Genomic DNA, 17,635 nt, shown 5'->3' on the forward strand with positions numbered 1-17,635 from the left:
AATCCCCAACATCTCCAGGTAGGGCTGGGAATCTCCCCAGCCTGAAATCCTGGACAGCTGCTGACCTGACTTTGGTCTAAGGCAGCTTCCTATGTTCTTATCTGGTATCTTCGAGTTCAGAGACAATCTGAGATGCGAGGAGGAATTTGAAGGGATAAGCTTAGGAGGCAGCTACAGAAGACAGCCAGTGGAGTATAGAGCAGCCTTTTCCCAACCTGCTGCCCTCCATGTATTTTGGACCACAACTCCATCAGCTGCAGCCAGCGCAGCTGGAAGACTTTCCCAGGATCCCTGCATGGTGCCACCCCTCTCACTCCCTTCAAATTTCCCTTCAAAAACCTTTGGATCAACCCCTTTACTTCCATGCTCTAAATACAGTGGTACCTCAGGTTAAGAACTTAATTCGTTCTGGAGGTCCGTTCTTAACCTGAAACTGTTCTTAACCTGAAGCACCACTTTAGCTAATGGGGCCTCCTGCTGCTGCCGCGCCACCAGAGCACGATTTCTGTTCTCATCCTGAAGCAAAGTTCTTAACCTGAGGTAATATTTCTGGGTTAGTGGAGTCTGTAACCTGAAGCGTATGTAACCTGAAGCGTATGTAACCCGAGGTACCACTGTAGCAACATTTGGCTTGACACAGCACACTGTACATCCTGTTCCTATTTTTGCTGCCTTCCCCTGGGAAAGTGAAAGGGATTGTAAAAGTTTGGGATTTTAGAAGTCAGGTTCAAATCCTAAAGGCTTGCCAGTGTTTGAAATTTGTGTGAAATTTGTGTTCCTTCCAAATGTACTAACATTAGCCTAGGAATCACACAGCAGTGAAACTCCAAGAGCGCCACAATCTTGAAACTTTGTGAGGCACTTTTGATGTGCTGGCCAACACCCAAAACTCTGATGCCGACACCCACTCCACATATGTACTGGTGATCTCAGTGTGATAGATTGCAGTGGCCATGTGGCAAATTGCATTTATCATGCAATTTTGGCTGTCTCCTTTGCCCTCTGCCCACTAATTTATCACCACTGGGAGTACTTCTAAGATTCACAACATCTGAGCACCATCAATGAAACACCATTACCTTTAAATCCAACTGCCAGCGTACATAAAGCAGTTTTTGCTAATTGTAGCAAACCCTGGAGACACCACCACCCATTTCTTAATACACTCCATGCGATTTTTAATTGCACATATTGCCAAAACATTAAAGCAACATAACAACTGGTTTTTAAAAAACCCAAAACTGATCTGATTTCACGAGAATAATCAGCTGAGATTTCTCCATTCAGTGTATGCTGACAAATGATAAAAATGTATATTGACAAATAAACACTGAGATGTATCAATTCAAACTGTAAGAAAATATGAAGTATTCAAATGGTAATTCAAACAGATGCATGGATTAGCAGTTGAAATAGAGTTACAGCCCAGGCCTATCCTATGTGCGTTTACTCAGAAGAAAGCCTCATATTTATTATTCTGTTGAATTTCCTCCAAAGTTTGAGATTGTAGCCTTTGGACAATAATGAGGCCTAAATGGGGCGCAGTGCAACATTTCTCCATCAGATAATTATGTGCATTGTTGTTAGTTAAGGATTGGTGGGAATCATAACTTTGTGAGGCATGAACCACAATACCTAGATTTATTATTCTTTTTTGGAGGGGGTGTGCTTTTAAAGATAGTGTGCATGGAACCACATAAACTGAATCAGAGCATTAGCTAACCTGAAATCAACATACAGTAGTGAGATCCTGAAGCAAGCCTTCACTGATTAGCTAACAGAGCTACCCATATGGTGAAACAAACCACTTTCTGTTACACTTCCCATTGTGTGATATTGGAAGCATCTGAGATATAGAATATGCCCAGTGGCTCCTCTCCAGAGAAAGACATGAGTGCACTGTGCATACAGAATATATAGCACATGCCTGATGATCGGGTATGGTGCACTTGTTTTATTCAACATATCCACATACAGTGGTACCTTAGGTTACATACGCTTCAGGTTACATACGCTTCAGGTTACAGACTCCACTAACCCAGAAATAGTACCTCAGGTTAAGAACTTTGCTTCAGGATGAGAACAGAAATTGTGCTCCGGTGGTGCGGCAGCAGCGGGAGGCCCCATTAGCTAAAGTGGTGCTTCAGGTTACAAACAGTTTCAGATTAAGAATGGACCTCTGGAACGAATTAAGTACTTAACCCGAGGCACCACTGTATTTAGTAGTCATTGCCATCTATGGAAAATATTTAGCGTCTAGTATAAGCATCAGTTAACAAAAGGTGAGTGTGCTGAACTATGCCTTGATTTCTGGCCGTTTCATGATGATGCTATTGATGTGCAAGGCATTTTAGCTAAGCGAGTGGGCCTAGCTTATGCATATACTCCTGTGGTCGCTGTCCCAGGCAAGGGATGCTAGGATCATAGCTGTGAATCTAGGTGCCAGAGTCCCCGTTAACTGAAGTGTCATGTACACCAATGTCCCCATTTGTCCCCATTTTTTCTTCTGGGGAATGTCTTGTTCACATTTTTTGGGGCTTCTAGAGTTTCTTCAGGGTTTATCTCCCCACACCCCCAAGCAGTGGAAGCTGGTGTGGAGATTTGCTGGGTTAACACCAGCAAACTGTGTGGCGGGGGTGGGGGAGATGGTATATTAAAGCACCAGGGGGCAGCAGTAGAGGTAGTGAATGCCACAGCCAGCACCGTGAAGCACATGATTGCTGATTATTTCCCTTTGCTGATGTCAGAGCAGACTCCATCAGAAGAGAGACTATGCAGTCAGCAACTGTGCTGGCACCCTCGGGGTTCAGCACTAAATCCTGGTACTTAAGGGTTTGGATGAGAATTCCTCTCTGCCAGCAAATAGCAGCAGCTGGTGGTGGTGTCACCAAATTAAGGTAAAGGTAAAGGGACCCCTGACCATTAGGTCCAGTCATGGCCGACTCTGGGGTTGCAGCATTCATCTCACTTTATTGGCCGAGGGAGCCGGCGTACAGCTTCCGGGTCATGTGGCCAGTATGACTAAACCGCTTCTGGCAAACCAGAGCAGCACACGGAAACGCCGTTTACCTTCCCGCCGGAGTGGTAGCTATTTATCTACCTGCACTTTGATGTGCTTTCGAACTGCTAGGTTGGCAGGAGCAGGGACTGAGCAACGGGAGCTCACCCCGTCGCAGGGATTCGAACCGCCAACCTTCTGATCGGCAAGTCCTAGGCTCTGTGGTTTAACTCACAGTTAACCCCCAAAATGTCCCATTTCTTGGTCCTCATGCCAGAGCACCAGGCCAGAAGGTACTGTGGTGTGACCCAAGCACTGGACCAGAAGGCACGCCCTTCCTGATGTCCTGATTTGGGGGACGAAAATGTTAAGAGAGTCCACAAATTTCCTCACTTGCCACAGGAAAGATAGAACATGGACTGAATGTGCACCATTGGTTCTAGATTACACTAGAAGCCATCTTCTAATGAGTCATCTAGGCCATCTAGTTCAGTATTGTCTGCGCTGGCTGGCAGCAGCTCTCCAGGATTTGAGGCACCTCTCTTGCAGTCCTGCCTGGAGATTCTGGAGGTTGAATGTGAGACTGTGGGCATGCAAGGCAGATGCTCCACCACTGAGCTACAGATGGGATCCTAACCCTTTTACACCATTCTTGGAAAGAGAGCTGCGCTCATGGAAAGAGTTCTTCAGTAAGATGAAGACAGGACCCCTTCCCAGAGTACAACTCCTATGAGCCGGCAAGCTTTCCATTCACTAAACAAAAAGTTACTGTCTGAAGCCCAGTCAGTGAATGAGCAAGAACACTAAGGACCTGTGCAGTTCCCAGCCTACTGTTTCACACACTGCAGCTGCTGAGGTGTATTTTGGATTATCATTAACCGACTACAGGACAACTGTGCTGTCTAGCTTTGTTGTTGTTTAGTCGTTTAGTCGTGTCCGACTCTTCGTAACCCCATGGACCAGAGCACGCCAGGCACTCCTGTCTTCTACTGCCTCCCACAGTTTGGTCAAACTCGTGCTGGTAGCTTCGAGAACACTGTCCAACCATCTCATCCTCTGTCTTCCCCTTCTCCTTGTGCCCTCCATCTTTCCCAACATCAAGGTCTTTTCCAGGGAGTCTTCTCTTCTCATGAGGTGGCCAAAGTATTGGAGCCTCAGCTTTCACAATATCTTTAAGCATGCACACACACACATACCCTCCTGGCTTTTAAATCAGTGGAAGGCAAACAACTGCAGTGTAAATGAATGCAACATTGCAGAGCCCTTAGTGGTGGATCCTAGTGTATTGTGAGGGTAGGATTGGGGTAGTGATCTTTGGAATGAGAATCAGAGCATTCCAAACATGCCCCTGTTTTCAGCTGTGTAATGTTGGAAGGCAAGTACATGGCCCCCAGGGTCTGTGATAAATTTTAATCATCCTTTGGCAAAGGCAGAATAGTGCTGCACAGCAGGAAATATTGTTTTCTGTTCATTCGGTTGGCAATCCTGTTCTCTCCCCCCCCCCCATCGTTTTCTTCTTCTTCTCACAGTGCCGACATCTAAAGAAAGTTACAACGCTGTAAACTGGGCCAAAAGACCTCTGAGCATTCAGCGAGGCTGGGAGGATTAGAACACAAATGTCTCACTGAGAGGAGATTGGATAGCAAAACAGTCCGGTTTGTCTGGGAGGCCAAGGGAAATAATACAAATTAGACAAGTAATCAATAGCATTCAGACTTCTAAGTGAATGCCACAGAACAGAAACCTCAAGTTCGTTTAAATTGTGTCTCTGGAAAGTTTCCCTCTGCTGCAAACTATAATAACACTTGTTACAGTTTTGTTAAGTGATATTCCCATTTTGATGGAGATTGTTTATCCAAACAAGGGAGAGAAAGCAGCTGTGTTAATTCTTCTTCCAAGCAGGCTTTTTATGCATGAAGTAGCTTATTATGAAAGAATTGAGAAATTTCAAGATTCAATATTTCATTGTGAGACTGATTAATTACACTTCATTAAACTAAAGATTAAAAAGGAGTAAAAGGCATATAGCTGTAGCTAAACAGCAAATGAAGGATGGATAGGATAATCATTAATTGTTTAGTGGAATTGTTTAGGGTCATCTGGCAGAATATAACAAGAGCTAATGTAATGAAAAGCAACAAAGGGGAATTTAGGCCAAATGTGTTAGACAAAATTTCCTAAAGGACAAGGTCTCCTGCTGTTCCAGAGAACTCTCCGTGGAAGAGTGTCTTTTGAGGCCAGGGAAGGGAAATTTGCTCAGCATCGAGGTTCCCCCTGATATAATTTTGTAGCCAAGAGCACCTTGGGTAATGGGTCTTTAGATAAGTAGCACACACAGAGCCTGTGTCTTTTGTATGGAAGAGAACACAGCAACACATATCGAAACACTCTCAGCACTACTTTGAAAGTTAAAGTAAAATAATTCAAATTTTTAAAAGGACTAATGAAGGACTAATTCCTACAGCCAAACTAGCCATTAGAAACCATGCTTATGTTTGGTTCTTTAAAAATGCATAGCAGGCAAGGTTGAGTGGTCCAACCATAGTGTGTGGAGGGGGGAAGTTTAAACCTTTTTTCCAAGCATGTTCCAAACAAGAATTGTCTCCTTTTAGCCCAAGAAGCGAACCCTCCAATGGGAGCTTCCCTTCCTGGGTGACCCCTGCTTTTTTATATTTGGTTTGGCCATTTTGGGATCTAACACGTTTGCTGGAGACTCAGGTGACTTCCATGGCTAGGCAGGCCTAATTTAGGAAATGGCTGCTTCACCAGTTACTACTCCTTTTGGACAGAGATGACTTCTTCCGTATTGAATTATTGCATATCTGAAGCCAGGGTTTCCATCTCTTAAAATAAGAAATTATGTATCCAGGCAAGGCCTGGGGATGAAGCCAGAGAACAGACTCCAGCAGTGTGTGTTGGAGGGAAGCAGCCTAGCAATTCTGGGAGCTTCTAGGGCAGGTGCAGCCAATGCAATACCACCTACATGTTGTTGGACTACAACTCCCATCATACCTTTCCATTGTTCACACTGGCTGATGGGACTTGTAGTTCAGCAAGTATTTGGTAGGCAACCATGTTGCCTACTCTTTGTTTTAGGGTATAACAAAGTGGATTTGGGGTGATGGTGGAGTCCAGTTTAAAAGCTGTTCAGTTGCTTTCAGAACTGCTATTCTAGATGCTTTCACCAGTACTTGCTGGGGACTGAACAATGGAATTTCTGCATGCATGTAATCTTACAGAGGAACATAGGAAGCTGCCTTATAGGCATGGCCAAACTTGGCCCTCCAGCTGTTTTGGGACTACAACTCCCATCATCCCTAGCTAACAGGGCCAGTGGTCAGGGATGATGGGAACTGTAGTCCCAAAACAGCTGGAGGGCCAAGTTTGGCCATGCCTGACATTAGTCCAACTAGCTCAGTGTTACCTTACACTGATTGGCAGCAACACTCCAGGGTTTCAGACAGGACTTTCCCACCACTATTTGGGGATTGAACCTGGAATCTTCTACATGCAAATTAGATACTTAGCTATAGTCTAAGGTTACCAGACGTCCCCGTTTCCCAGGGACAGTCCCTGGATTTACAAATCAGTCCCCTGACAAAATCCTATCATTCCTACTGAAGTTGAAAAGTGTCCCTGAATTCAGAGAAAAAAATCTGGTAACCTTACTATAGTCCTTCCATTGAGCTGTGGTTCCCCCACCCCATATCTCTGCACATGGATTTGCAACCATGAGATCTAAAGGTTTATCAGCTGCAAGGGATTTCAGGATTTTAACATTATCATTTTCTTTTAGTACGATGTTTTGTGACCCCTGCTTTGAAGGAATGCAGCACGTATTAGAAATGAAACTTGTTAACCTACTCTGATCAGCCATGCTCTTACTATGGCATGGAGGAATAAAGCCTACAACTAGAAATTATAATAATAAATTGATAGGATCTTGCCCCTTCAATGTTTACTTTGATTCTTGTGCAAATTTGCCGGTATGAAAAAATTAGATCTTTATAGGTTTTTTTAAAAAAACAAAAAAACAGGGGGGAAAGCACATTGAGACTTTTTTTTTTGAATTAAAATATTTCTTCTGATGAAAGGGATTAGTTGAAGTTTGCTCACTTGGTGTAATTAGTGCATATGGTCCAGCTGTGAAGAAGTAGCTGAGGACTTCTAACTTATTATTAATTAGGCTCATTAAAATGCAAGTAAGAGAACGATGCCTAGGTAAACAATACCTTATGTCATAAAGTCATTACTTGACAAAAGCTAGTCTTGCTAACAGAAGCTATTCCTGATATTTTGTGGGATTTTTTGTTAATTATTATTTTTTTAAAAAAATAATAATGGAAAAGGCTCTGTGGGTGCTAGTTAGCTACTCCTGACTGACATCAAGGACAGGCAGCACAAAGCTTGAAAGAGCCAGCACTATGGTGCTGATATTTCTTTTCAAATCATTTCATAATATGTCTGGGTGAGGTCAGAGGTTGACAGGCAAATGACAGGCCTTCTTCAATTGCTGTGGTGTCACAGCGGGTGTGTGTCAAGGAAATTTTTCCTGGGCCCCTCTGTGACTTTTTTTTTTTAATGTTCACATTTCTTTCCCTTGTCTTGTGTAAAATGGACCAGGATTGGCAGATTTGTAATTAAAACCTCAACAGGGGAAGTTTAGAGACCAAACCTAGGTTAGGAAATAGCAGGAAGCGCTGTTCATAATTATAAGGGCCTTACATACTGAACAGATAATGGAACGCTTTATGAATAGGCGCTGATTTCAGAAGAGGACTCTGCGATAACAAGGACTTTTCATTGTTAATGAGTGATGCCAAGTTTCCTATAAGTCGAACAGATCCTAAATTACAACATCACAAATGAAGCGTTCTAATCAAGTCCTAAAATCCCAACAAATAAGACGGCCCACTGTAGGATCCCTCTCCCCCCGTATTTCTTTTTTATAAGTGTTGTCCTTTCTTTAAAGTCTATGCACGCTCACTTATAAATCACTCTAGTGATGCAGCCTCCAGTATAAATGGATCAAAAGATGCTATTGACAGATGCTGAAATGAGTGTCTACCTTTAACACAGGGTCAATTGATAAGTGTCTGACCTAGACTTTTGACTGACACGAAGTGCTGCCAAGCAGGTCTCTTTGTTGCGACTGATAGTTAAACAGAGGTGCCATTGCTTTTTAAAAAAAACAAAAAACAAAAAAATCCCACTCAGTTGTATGTTTTGAAACAATAATTTGAGGCGGAAGAGGGGGGCAAAAAGGCAACGTAAGAAATGTTGAGCTAAGAAATAGTACGGTTTGGGGATTTGCAAAATGAGCGTTGGATTCAATAAAGCTTTCCCAGTGTCAGTTTATCTCTATCATTCCTTTTAATCATCCATCTGAAAGTGGATATAGGAAATTCTTTATCATTGATGTTTAAAACTCCTATGGGAAATGAGCAATGGACTGAAGAGCTACTACCAGAGCCACAAACAGCTACACTGTTGAAAAAGGCAATTTCATTGGAAGTATCTAGAGCCCAGAACTGGGTATTAACCAACATGCAGAGGTGGCACCCATGGGCACCTGTGAGGGGCGCGGGGGGGGCAGTGTTCCAGATGCTCTGCAAACACTATCTTGGTAGCCAAGATAATGTCACAACTTAATTGGTAATTGTTGTAGCAATGAGTTGATATATGTTATATTCACACACTTTGATATAAGCTAATTAGCTTGCTTTGTTGTTATCCTTATATGTGTTCTTGGGGTGCTGGGCTCTGAGCTCAGAAAAAAGAAACTATCTGTAAGATTTGGGTATCTGCCACCTATGCCCTCATCTGGTCAGGTGAATTGGCGTACGCTGCTTTGTGTATAAAGAATGTATAAACATTTGCTTGGAGGCAGACAAGCCATCTCCCAGCTGCAGTGTCCGTTCTGCATCTGTAAAGCCTGGGAGACAGGGCAGGCTGCTTTGCTGTAAGTCTACACCTTCTCTGGAAAAGCACTGATGTTTTTGACATGCTTCTTTGGATTCCTGCATCCAACCACTCCCACAAGCCCTTCTTTGAGTCTGCAGTTCAGAACAGGGGGGCAATTGTCCCTCCTGGGTGAACCATAATCCCAACTTTTTATTTGTTTCTAAGAGTACGTTTCTAGCATTTGTAGAACCCAATATATGAGGTAAAATGTACAGGTACTATTTTTCTGATTTGTTCTGTGAGAAATTTGCCTGCTTCCGCCTTTCTGTGGTTTTGGCCAATGAATGAAATCATAGCAATGACTGACATTCAGGAAAGCCAATTAGACAACGTTAAGGCTACAGTGAAACACACATTATCCCTACTTTTTTTTCTTTTTTCTTTAAAGAGAAAAGCCTTTTCTGCTGGTCTTCCCTGGTGGAAAAGTGACTGCTGTCCCACAGAAAACAACTTAGGTATCCAGGAGGATAATGTGCTCCAGAGCTCAGGAAGATCAAGGTTCCACTGGTATGGGAAGCACTTTTATACTCTTCCCTCCCTGGAAGAAGTTAATGGCCAGACCGTGTTGGCAGAGTCAGCCTATCACTGAGAAGCCGGCTACTGCAGTTTGGTGGTTCACCCTTCCGGGGGAGCAACACATGGATCCAGCAGCTCCTGATGGATCTGTAGGGAGAGGTTCAAGCAGACATCATAAACTTCCACACTCCTGCTTCTTGCATATGCTGACAGTGGAAGCATCCATGAAGTTTGCAGCACCCGCATGTCAACTTGTGACATACATTATACCTGTGGTGCTGAGGAGATCTTGTTGGCAGCCTGACTCAACAGCCTCATTCATTTTATATGGACAAAGCCCCTATTTTCAAGCCCCAGGGTCCTCAACGGAGCACAAAAGAAATTTGTATTTAAAGCACAGCTTTTATGATCACTGATAATGAAAACCCGCCAAGGCAACCACAAAAGATGAATAAAATAAGTAAAACAGCTACAGAAAAAAAAAGTCATTTAGCCACCCCAAAGGCTTCATCAGGCAAACTGTAGACAGGGCTATAGTATTGGCTTGATAGGTACAGTTCAGTCTGAATCCAATGGAAAACCCCACTAGCAAGTTTTGCTGCTCAAGGCCAGCTGTCCATTAACAACAACAACAATAACAACCAGTTGCTTGTTACCAAGGTTTCCAAGCGAGGAAAGGAGTAACGGCTCCTATGCATTAACTGTACTCCTGTAAAGCTCCCATTTCTTTCAATGGCCCTTGTGTAGAATGTTATGTACTGAAGTTCTCACCCTGGGCCAGCAGGGGGATACTGTAGATAGTTTTCACTCAGGTCCACATATGCAAATAGGGGATTGAAAGTGACGTTCAGTGATTGTTACAGAAAGTGGTTACTGTTACAGAAAGTGGTTACTGTTGCGCTGTAGTGGAGCTCTATATAAGAAGGCTGGCTGAACCCTTCAGTTCAGTTCTGTTCTGGCCTGTGAATAAACAAGAATTGCTGTGTCATCTGATATGTTCACCCACAACTTAACATAGAACATCTCCAGTTGGATGCTGCCCCAAGTCTCTTAGCTGAAGTGGTTTGCAGAGTGCCACCACAAAAGCAAAGGGAAGAAAAAAACCCAGCTGTTATTTCAGGTTAAAATAGTTTGCGGTGGAAAATTTGGATTTATGAGACATAAACCGTACGAATTTATCAGCAGAAAGAGAAAGCGAAGCATGTGTTTATCTCTCCACACCGAGGAAATAAAATATACAGCACAGCAATTGGAGATCTGTGTTGCTGCATAACAAATTCGTTAATGTCTTCTCCCTTGACTAGGAGTAAAAATGGTGAACATTATGTACCACAGGAGGGAGATACTGGAATCTGGCTAGGAAACCTCATTAGAGACTAATGTAGCAGTTGGTCACCTACAAATTATGGTAAATTGTTGTGTAGAATTATGAGACTGGAGTTATCAGCTGGTGCTTGAGTATTACCTACTGGTAGTCAAAGGGCTCATGCATTCTGTCTTTTCGACTGCCATGGGCTTCGGGTTTCAAAAAAACAACCACCCAAACCTGACTTCCAATAGCATTGTCTTTGTGTGGACCTGTAAAAGTTCCTTGTTTTTCCACTAGCGTGTGTTTACACTGCTGTTAAACTGCTCGGCAGTTAAAAGGTACTTGCATCTCACTCCTCACAGTACAGAAATCCTATGTATGCTACCTTAGATGCTTAATACCACGGGCAGCTTCCAAACGCCTCAGTGACCTTCCCCTCCCTTCCCATCACATGCTGACACATCCAGCCTAAATTTGCGTCTTGCATCACCTCAGGATACTCATGGCTAATTTCATTATTTTGGAGAGAAAATGCAAATGAGGCCAGACAGCTGGTGCTTTCCTTGTGGCTAGGAGTGATGGAGAGGCCTGAGGCCTACCTCATCAGAGGCTCTAATACCCTTTTGCTTAGACAGGCCCTGGTGAGAGGAGAGGAGGGAGGCTGCTTGAGCAGCAGGAACAGATGGCAAGGAAGGGGAGAAGATGGGGGAAGGAAGGCGAGCGGTAGCTATTCGGAGGAAGTTGTAGTGTCAGTTATCTGGGCAGACTGATACGGCATATTGCAAGAAGGGGGGAAAGAACGGCGTCTTTCGGATTCCTGGGCTTTTCAGGTTCATAACCTGACGAAGAGTTTATAGTCAGGAACTTGTTTAAAAATGCATACAGTTCTGAAATGCAGTTTATTTGATGCAGCCAGTACTGGTCAGAATCAATAAAGGCGCACCCAGCACAACTTAGCTGTCTGTTAGCTCAAGTACATTGAATGGCTATCCCCCTTTTTAGAAAGATGCTGCTTTTCAATAAACATTAAAGGACTGTACATTTTTTATATATAAAATGCTTTTTTAAAGGTTATCTTTGCTACTTATATATAGAGAGCGCTCTCTCTCTCTCTCTCTCTCTCTCTCACACACACACACACACACACACAGCTTTTTTCTGTGGTTTGCAGAGGCAAAGCTCAGCTAAACATCTCCATATACCCAGAGAAAACTTAACATGTGAAGGGATAAAGGTCTCGCCATCACCAGTCAGAACCAGCCATGCTGCAATTCATTTTAGTACATGGATCTAATTACAGGTGTGACCTGTGTGCTATTTCTTTGTATGTCAGGTATCATCTGGAAGGCGTACCATGAACTTCCATAGCTTGAAAAGAGTACTGTGCATCACATCAGCCTTGTGAAGCTTCCTGTCAAGGAAACTATAAAAGAGGCTTTACAAGGAATGAAGTCTGAGGATATATTCTGCTGCAGCTATCCGTACAACTAAAAGTGCAGCTCATGTCCGTTTCAACATAACAAGGGCAGCACTTAGGCCCAGACTCAAGTGACCAGGTCCCCTTACTTTGCAGAAGTTCAATGACCTGTTAGAGAAGACTTCTTACGCCCTACTTTACAGAGGATATTGATGGACTGCAGTTTCCATCATCCCTGACCGTTGGCCTGTGGCTGAAGCGAGTTGGGCCCAACAATATCTGACTCCTCCCTCAGCTGCCATCTAGAACAGGCTATTCCAGAGAGGGAGACAGCACTGCCTGGCTTCTCCATTGGCTCTGCTGAAAGACAGTATCTTTTGACTCTTCTCCAAATCATTCTAATCCAGCCGATCATTACAAGAATTTTGCAACTAAAATCTAGTGCATGAGGTTGCTTCCCCCCCCCTCCATTTTCCTTTTAAGTCTTCTAGGACTCAGCTAGATTGCTAAAGAAAAAGTTTTATATGTGTTGTATATGCAATGCAATGCTGTGCCACCATATGGCGCTGTGGAGTCTTGTCTTTCCCAACCGGATTTCCCTGTATGAGTTTACAACACGTTTAACTGAAACACTTCTTTGAGGTGTCTAGATTCAGCCCTAGACTGTAAGTCTGAGGGCAGGGGCTGTTTTATCAGCACTATTTTTAAGCCACATCTTTTCTGATGAATAGTGGGGTACAAAAGCGTTGAATGAATGAACATCTGGAGGGCTGCAGGTTCCATACCCCTGCTATAAATACTTGTATCCAAACCACTTGCCCAATAAACAGAAGTCTATTCATGCAGTAAGACTTTCCTCCTCCACCACCACCATGCTTTACCGTATCTCCTGAGAATTAGAGGACCCTCATGAAAGGCCTGGGATGTGCCATGGGGATCTACAGTGGGAGGAAGGAGATTGCCTAAAATTGGGTGGCGCCATCTTGTGCAAGTGGGGAGTTGAACCATCTGACTGCAAGTCATTTGTGAGCCATTTTTAGGGGTGCAGGGGAGCAATGAGCTCAGACTTTGGAGAGCCCTAGAAGTCATAGTAAACAGTACTGGTCTTGTTAGACAAAATGAATATGAGACAGCCTCTTGCATCCTTGCATTTATACAGTAGGCACCTGCTTTTGTATATGTGTGTGTCCAATAGCCAGTGAACACTTGGCTTTCTATCAACAGGCAACCAAAGATAGCCGGGCAAAGTTCTGTTGTATTCCTTTGAGGTGCCTTATGCCTTAGTGCCACAGAGTTAAGTTCATGGATGCCACGCACTTGATCTAACTGGGCTCTGAGGCCCATCTACTTTCTAAAATATGAATAGCAAATGTCTGCCAAACTAGAGAACACAACATGCTCTCAGTGATTGCCCTTTGAACAGAGGCATTTGCTACATATTTAGAAGTGGAGAGGAGCTGACAGTGGCTCCTGGGGAGGTCATTAGTTTACCAAGCCTAACCTTTGCTCTCCACAGCATTTGCTACAGGCCTGATCCTGACCCCAATGGAAGCAGGAAGATCACACACACATCCTACTTATTTAACCAAACGAGACATTCTCTGTGAAAACTGCAATGCAAAGAACAAGGAGAGGATGAGGCCTGAACAAGGAGAGGCAAGAGATGAGGAATCAACATGAAGCACAAGGCATTCTGTGAGCATTTGAAAGTCAGAATTACATAAGAAGGTTACCAATAAAGATACAGGAGACTTATTTTGGTCTGAACTTGTATGTAGCCTCCCACTTTTTAACCTGATTCTACAAATAGTTTTCTGAGCTAGGAACTGAGCTTTATTTATTTAATGAAAATGTTTTAGAACTTACATTTCCATGAAGCATACCCAAGAGGGCACCCTGTGTATTTACCATTACAATTCCCTTCAATAAAATATTTAAGTCGATGTGTTTTCAGTGCCTATGTTGCTCCTAAAGCAAAAACTATGTGTGGTACATGACACCCATGATCAAGGATCTCATGGAATTAAAAATAAAACCAAGAGCAGCCATAGGGCAGGGTGGGCCACATGAATCTGACAGGGTGATCATTGATGCATCTCCCCAAAAGAGGAAATGTGCCATCCAAAAGAAGCCCAAAGAGGACACAGGTGTGCATAAATTTTGAAGTCGCGAATTTACATGCAGATTTAGAAATTATTGCCACAATTAAGATGTGGTCCACCTCACCATAGTGGCGGAGACTGTGATCAGGTGACTGTTGTGCCTGCTCAGTTTGCTGTCCAGGTGATAAGTGCTGATGGGCAAATTCACGTCTGCTGCTTGATCTTCTTCTTTAAGTGGGACTTGTACCCAACAATCCTTCAGACTAGAGGGCTGCTCCAAATAAAGGACCATTCTCAGATGCCTCAGATAAAGTACATAGGAACACAGGAAGCCAAGTCAGCAGCCCATCAAGTTCAATACTGCCTACACTGACTGGCAGTGGCTTTCCGTGATTTCAAGCAGGGTACTCTACCAGCTCTATCTACAGATGCTGTGGACTGAACCCGAGACCTTCTGTATGCAAAGCACCCTGGTGCTGAAGCTCTTCCCCATAGCCACTATAGAAACTGCTCAGGACTGCATTTGCTGGAGGAAGACCTAATGCAGCCACTCATTTCTGTGCTATTTTTTTCTGTTTTGAAAGACCTGGAAGTTGAAAGGGCTATCCACACATTAATACCTTTAATGCCCTTCACATTTCTCTTTGCTCCAAACCTTGCCCCAGTTCCTAAATCGTAAGGAAGGGTAAACAATGCTTTGCTGTTTGCTGTTTTCCCCCTCTTTGTTCTTTGCTCTTCAGCAAGTGCGACCTTGCCCCGCTCCCTGTTATACACTAATCTGTTGATACAAGAATACCTGAGGATGCCAGGATAGAAAGGCACAGTGCAGGTAAACAATATATCAAAGCAAAATGTCAACTAGGCGCCTCCTGCTCTGTAAGGAAGATTTCCCTCCTCTTCAAATGTGGAAGATGGTAGTTGGAGACAAGAGTGTGGTCCTTCTAGAATCTGCCGCTTCAAACAAGTTCATGGTGAGAACTAAAGTAATTGATCTACCAAACCTAATCTTTGAGTTATATTGAACTAATGTTTCCTCCCAGTAAACCTATTGACATTTATGACCATGACTAAGTTAGATCCATTAATTTCAGTGGGTCTACTCCAAATAAGAGTTAATGGAGTACAGCCCTTTGCTTTCCACAGCACCTGCTACAGCAGCCTTCCTCAACCTGGTGTTTTGGACTGCTATTGCCATCAGTCCAGACTGGCATGCCCAATGGCCAGGAATGATGGAGTTTTAGGGTACCAGGTTGGCAAACGCTGTGCTACAGAACAAATCCTAATCCAAATATACTTTATCAGGTAAGGCATGCTCTTGACCTGAAAGGCTCATTGCCTAATGTTGGCAATAGAATTAAACAAAAAGTTCATCTAAGAGAGCTCCATTGATCATTACTAGCCAAGACGGTCAAGGTATATAGATGCAGTATAGCTGCTAGTAATCTCACTTCTCCGAGTGCCAGTCCTGACATAACCACAATGGGACATTTACAGACCAGAAAGAGGTATCAGTAGGCTTGGGGAAACTCCTAGGTTTGCAGAACAAACAAGCAAAGGAAGGAAGGAAGGAAGGAAGGAAGGAAGGAAGGAAGGAAGGAAGGAAGGAAGGAAGGAATCCTAAGGAAGGACACCTCCCCCTGCAATGAAAACTGAGCCAGGCTTTGCCAGCTATGTTGCTGTATTAATCAACAGTTTTGTGATTTTTTTTGTATCTTCCTATGCAGAGGAACACCTAGACATTGGATCCAGATTTTCTCAAGCTAAGTGCGGTTTCCTTATATAATCATGCAAAATGATCTTGAACATATGGGGCCATTTAAAGGACAATATAAAGGACCCTTAAGAAAAGCAGTTTGTGTGGAGGGGAGGGAGAATGCCAATCTTAGATTTTGCAGAAATGCAATTTATTTGGAAATTCAACATTTATGAAGAAAAGCAATCTTTCTTTCTTTCTTTCTTTCTTTCTTTCTTTCTTTCTTTCTTTCTTTCTTTCTGCACAAGAATTACAAATGATAGAGTGAGCACAAGGGGAGATGTCTTATTAAGCAGGTGTTCTGGCTGCAGACATGTGATAAATTGCACTGTTACAGTTTAGGTGGTACGTTTATTTATCATGTAGCTCGCAAACTATCATGTGGGTATTCCTTTCACATATCTGCTGTACAAATGTAGTGTTAATGTATCTACACTGTAAACAAAGAAGGATCTTTTCTGTGTGTGGGCTCAGAAAGGCAGTGCAAGGCCTTTTCGAAGAATCATAATTTTGGAAAGGCACAGTCCACGGAAAAGTACTCTACTGTGCATTCCAACAGGGTGTGTGCAGGAAAACCTTCCAGACAGCTGTATTTTAAAGGGCCTTGCATTCAAATTCCATGTGGAATGCAGGACTACTCAGACACCCAAACTCTAGAGATGATAGCCAATGTTTAGTCAAGCTTGGAGTAGACCCACTGAAATTAATGGACAATTAGCCCAAAGTCCATTGATTTTACTTGGTCTACTTAGATATCACACTATGTATTTAAATAGGGCCAACTTACTAGTACTTCTATGAAGTTCTGCCCTCAGACATCAGACTCCAAATTCCTCTATATTTTTCTGACATGTCTGTAGAATACCTGGGTGTGATCCAATACCATGGCTGGACTTTTTGCTTTGTTTTATTCCATTTCCATAGAAATAATCACACCTCTTCTATAGGGCTTCAGAGAGTGTTCTTTTACAGCTGCCTTTGAGAGTGGATTCATGCCATTTCAAAAGGAGATCGTTTCCATTGTACAGGGGGCTTTTCATAATCCTTATGTCATTGATACAATTGACTGTGTGTCACACATTCTCATCGTTTCTACGTTACAGCTAAGAAACTTCAGCTCAGAAATAGCAATCTGTCCATGTTAACACAGTTGCCCCAGCTGAGCTGTGGCTTAATTAATAATATGACAATATTTATTAAGCATTAAGCTCCTGTAATATATGGCCCAGCCCCAAAACATGCAAACTAATCCATGTGCAAATGCAAATGCCTGAACTATGCTGAACATTGGGGATCCCAGATCTATTTTGACAATGTCCCCCCCAAAAATCAAAAAATCAAGCAGTCCTCTGTTGGGATGCTGACCCTTACCTTAATGTCAGCATATGATATTGTACCTAACATACTTAGTATATTGCTTATGGACAGGCACAAATATTTTTACCTGATTGAAAAACCCATTGGAATGCAACATTTGAAACCAAACCATTTCTTTTATGGATAAAGCTTGGCAAATTACAACATTTCTTGATACATATTTTCAGGGGTAGCATATCTGGGCAGTTTAACCTGATAA

Source organism: Podarcis vaucheri (genome assembly GCF_965113315.1).
Source record: "Podarcis vaucheri genome assembly, chromosome: 3".
Classification (NCBI taxonomy): domain Eukaryota; kingdom Metazoa; phylum Chordata; class Lepidosauria; order Squamata; family Lacertidae; genus Podarcis; species Podarcis vaucheri.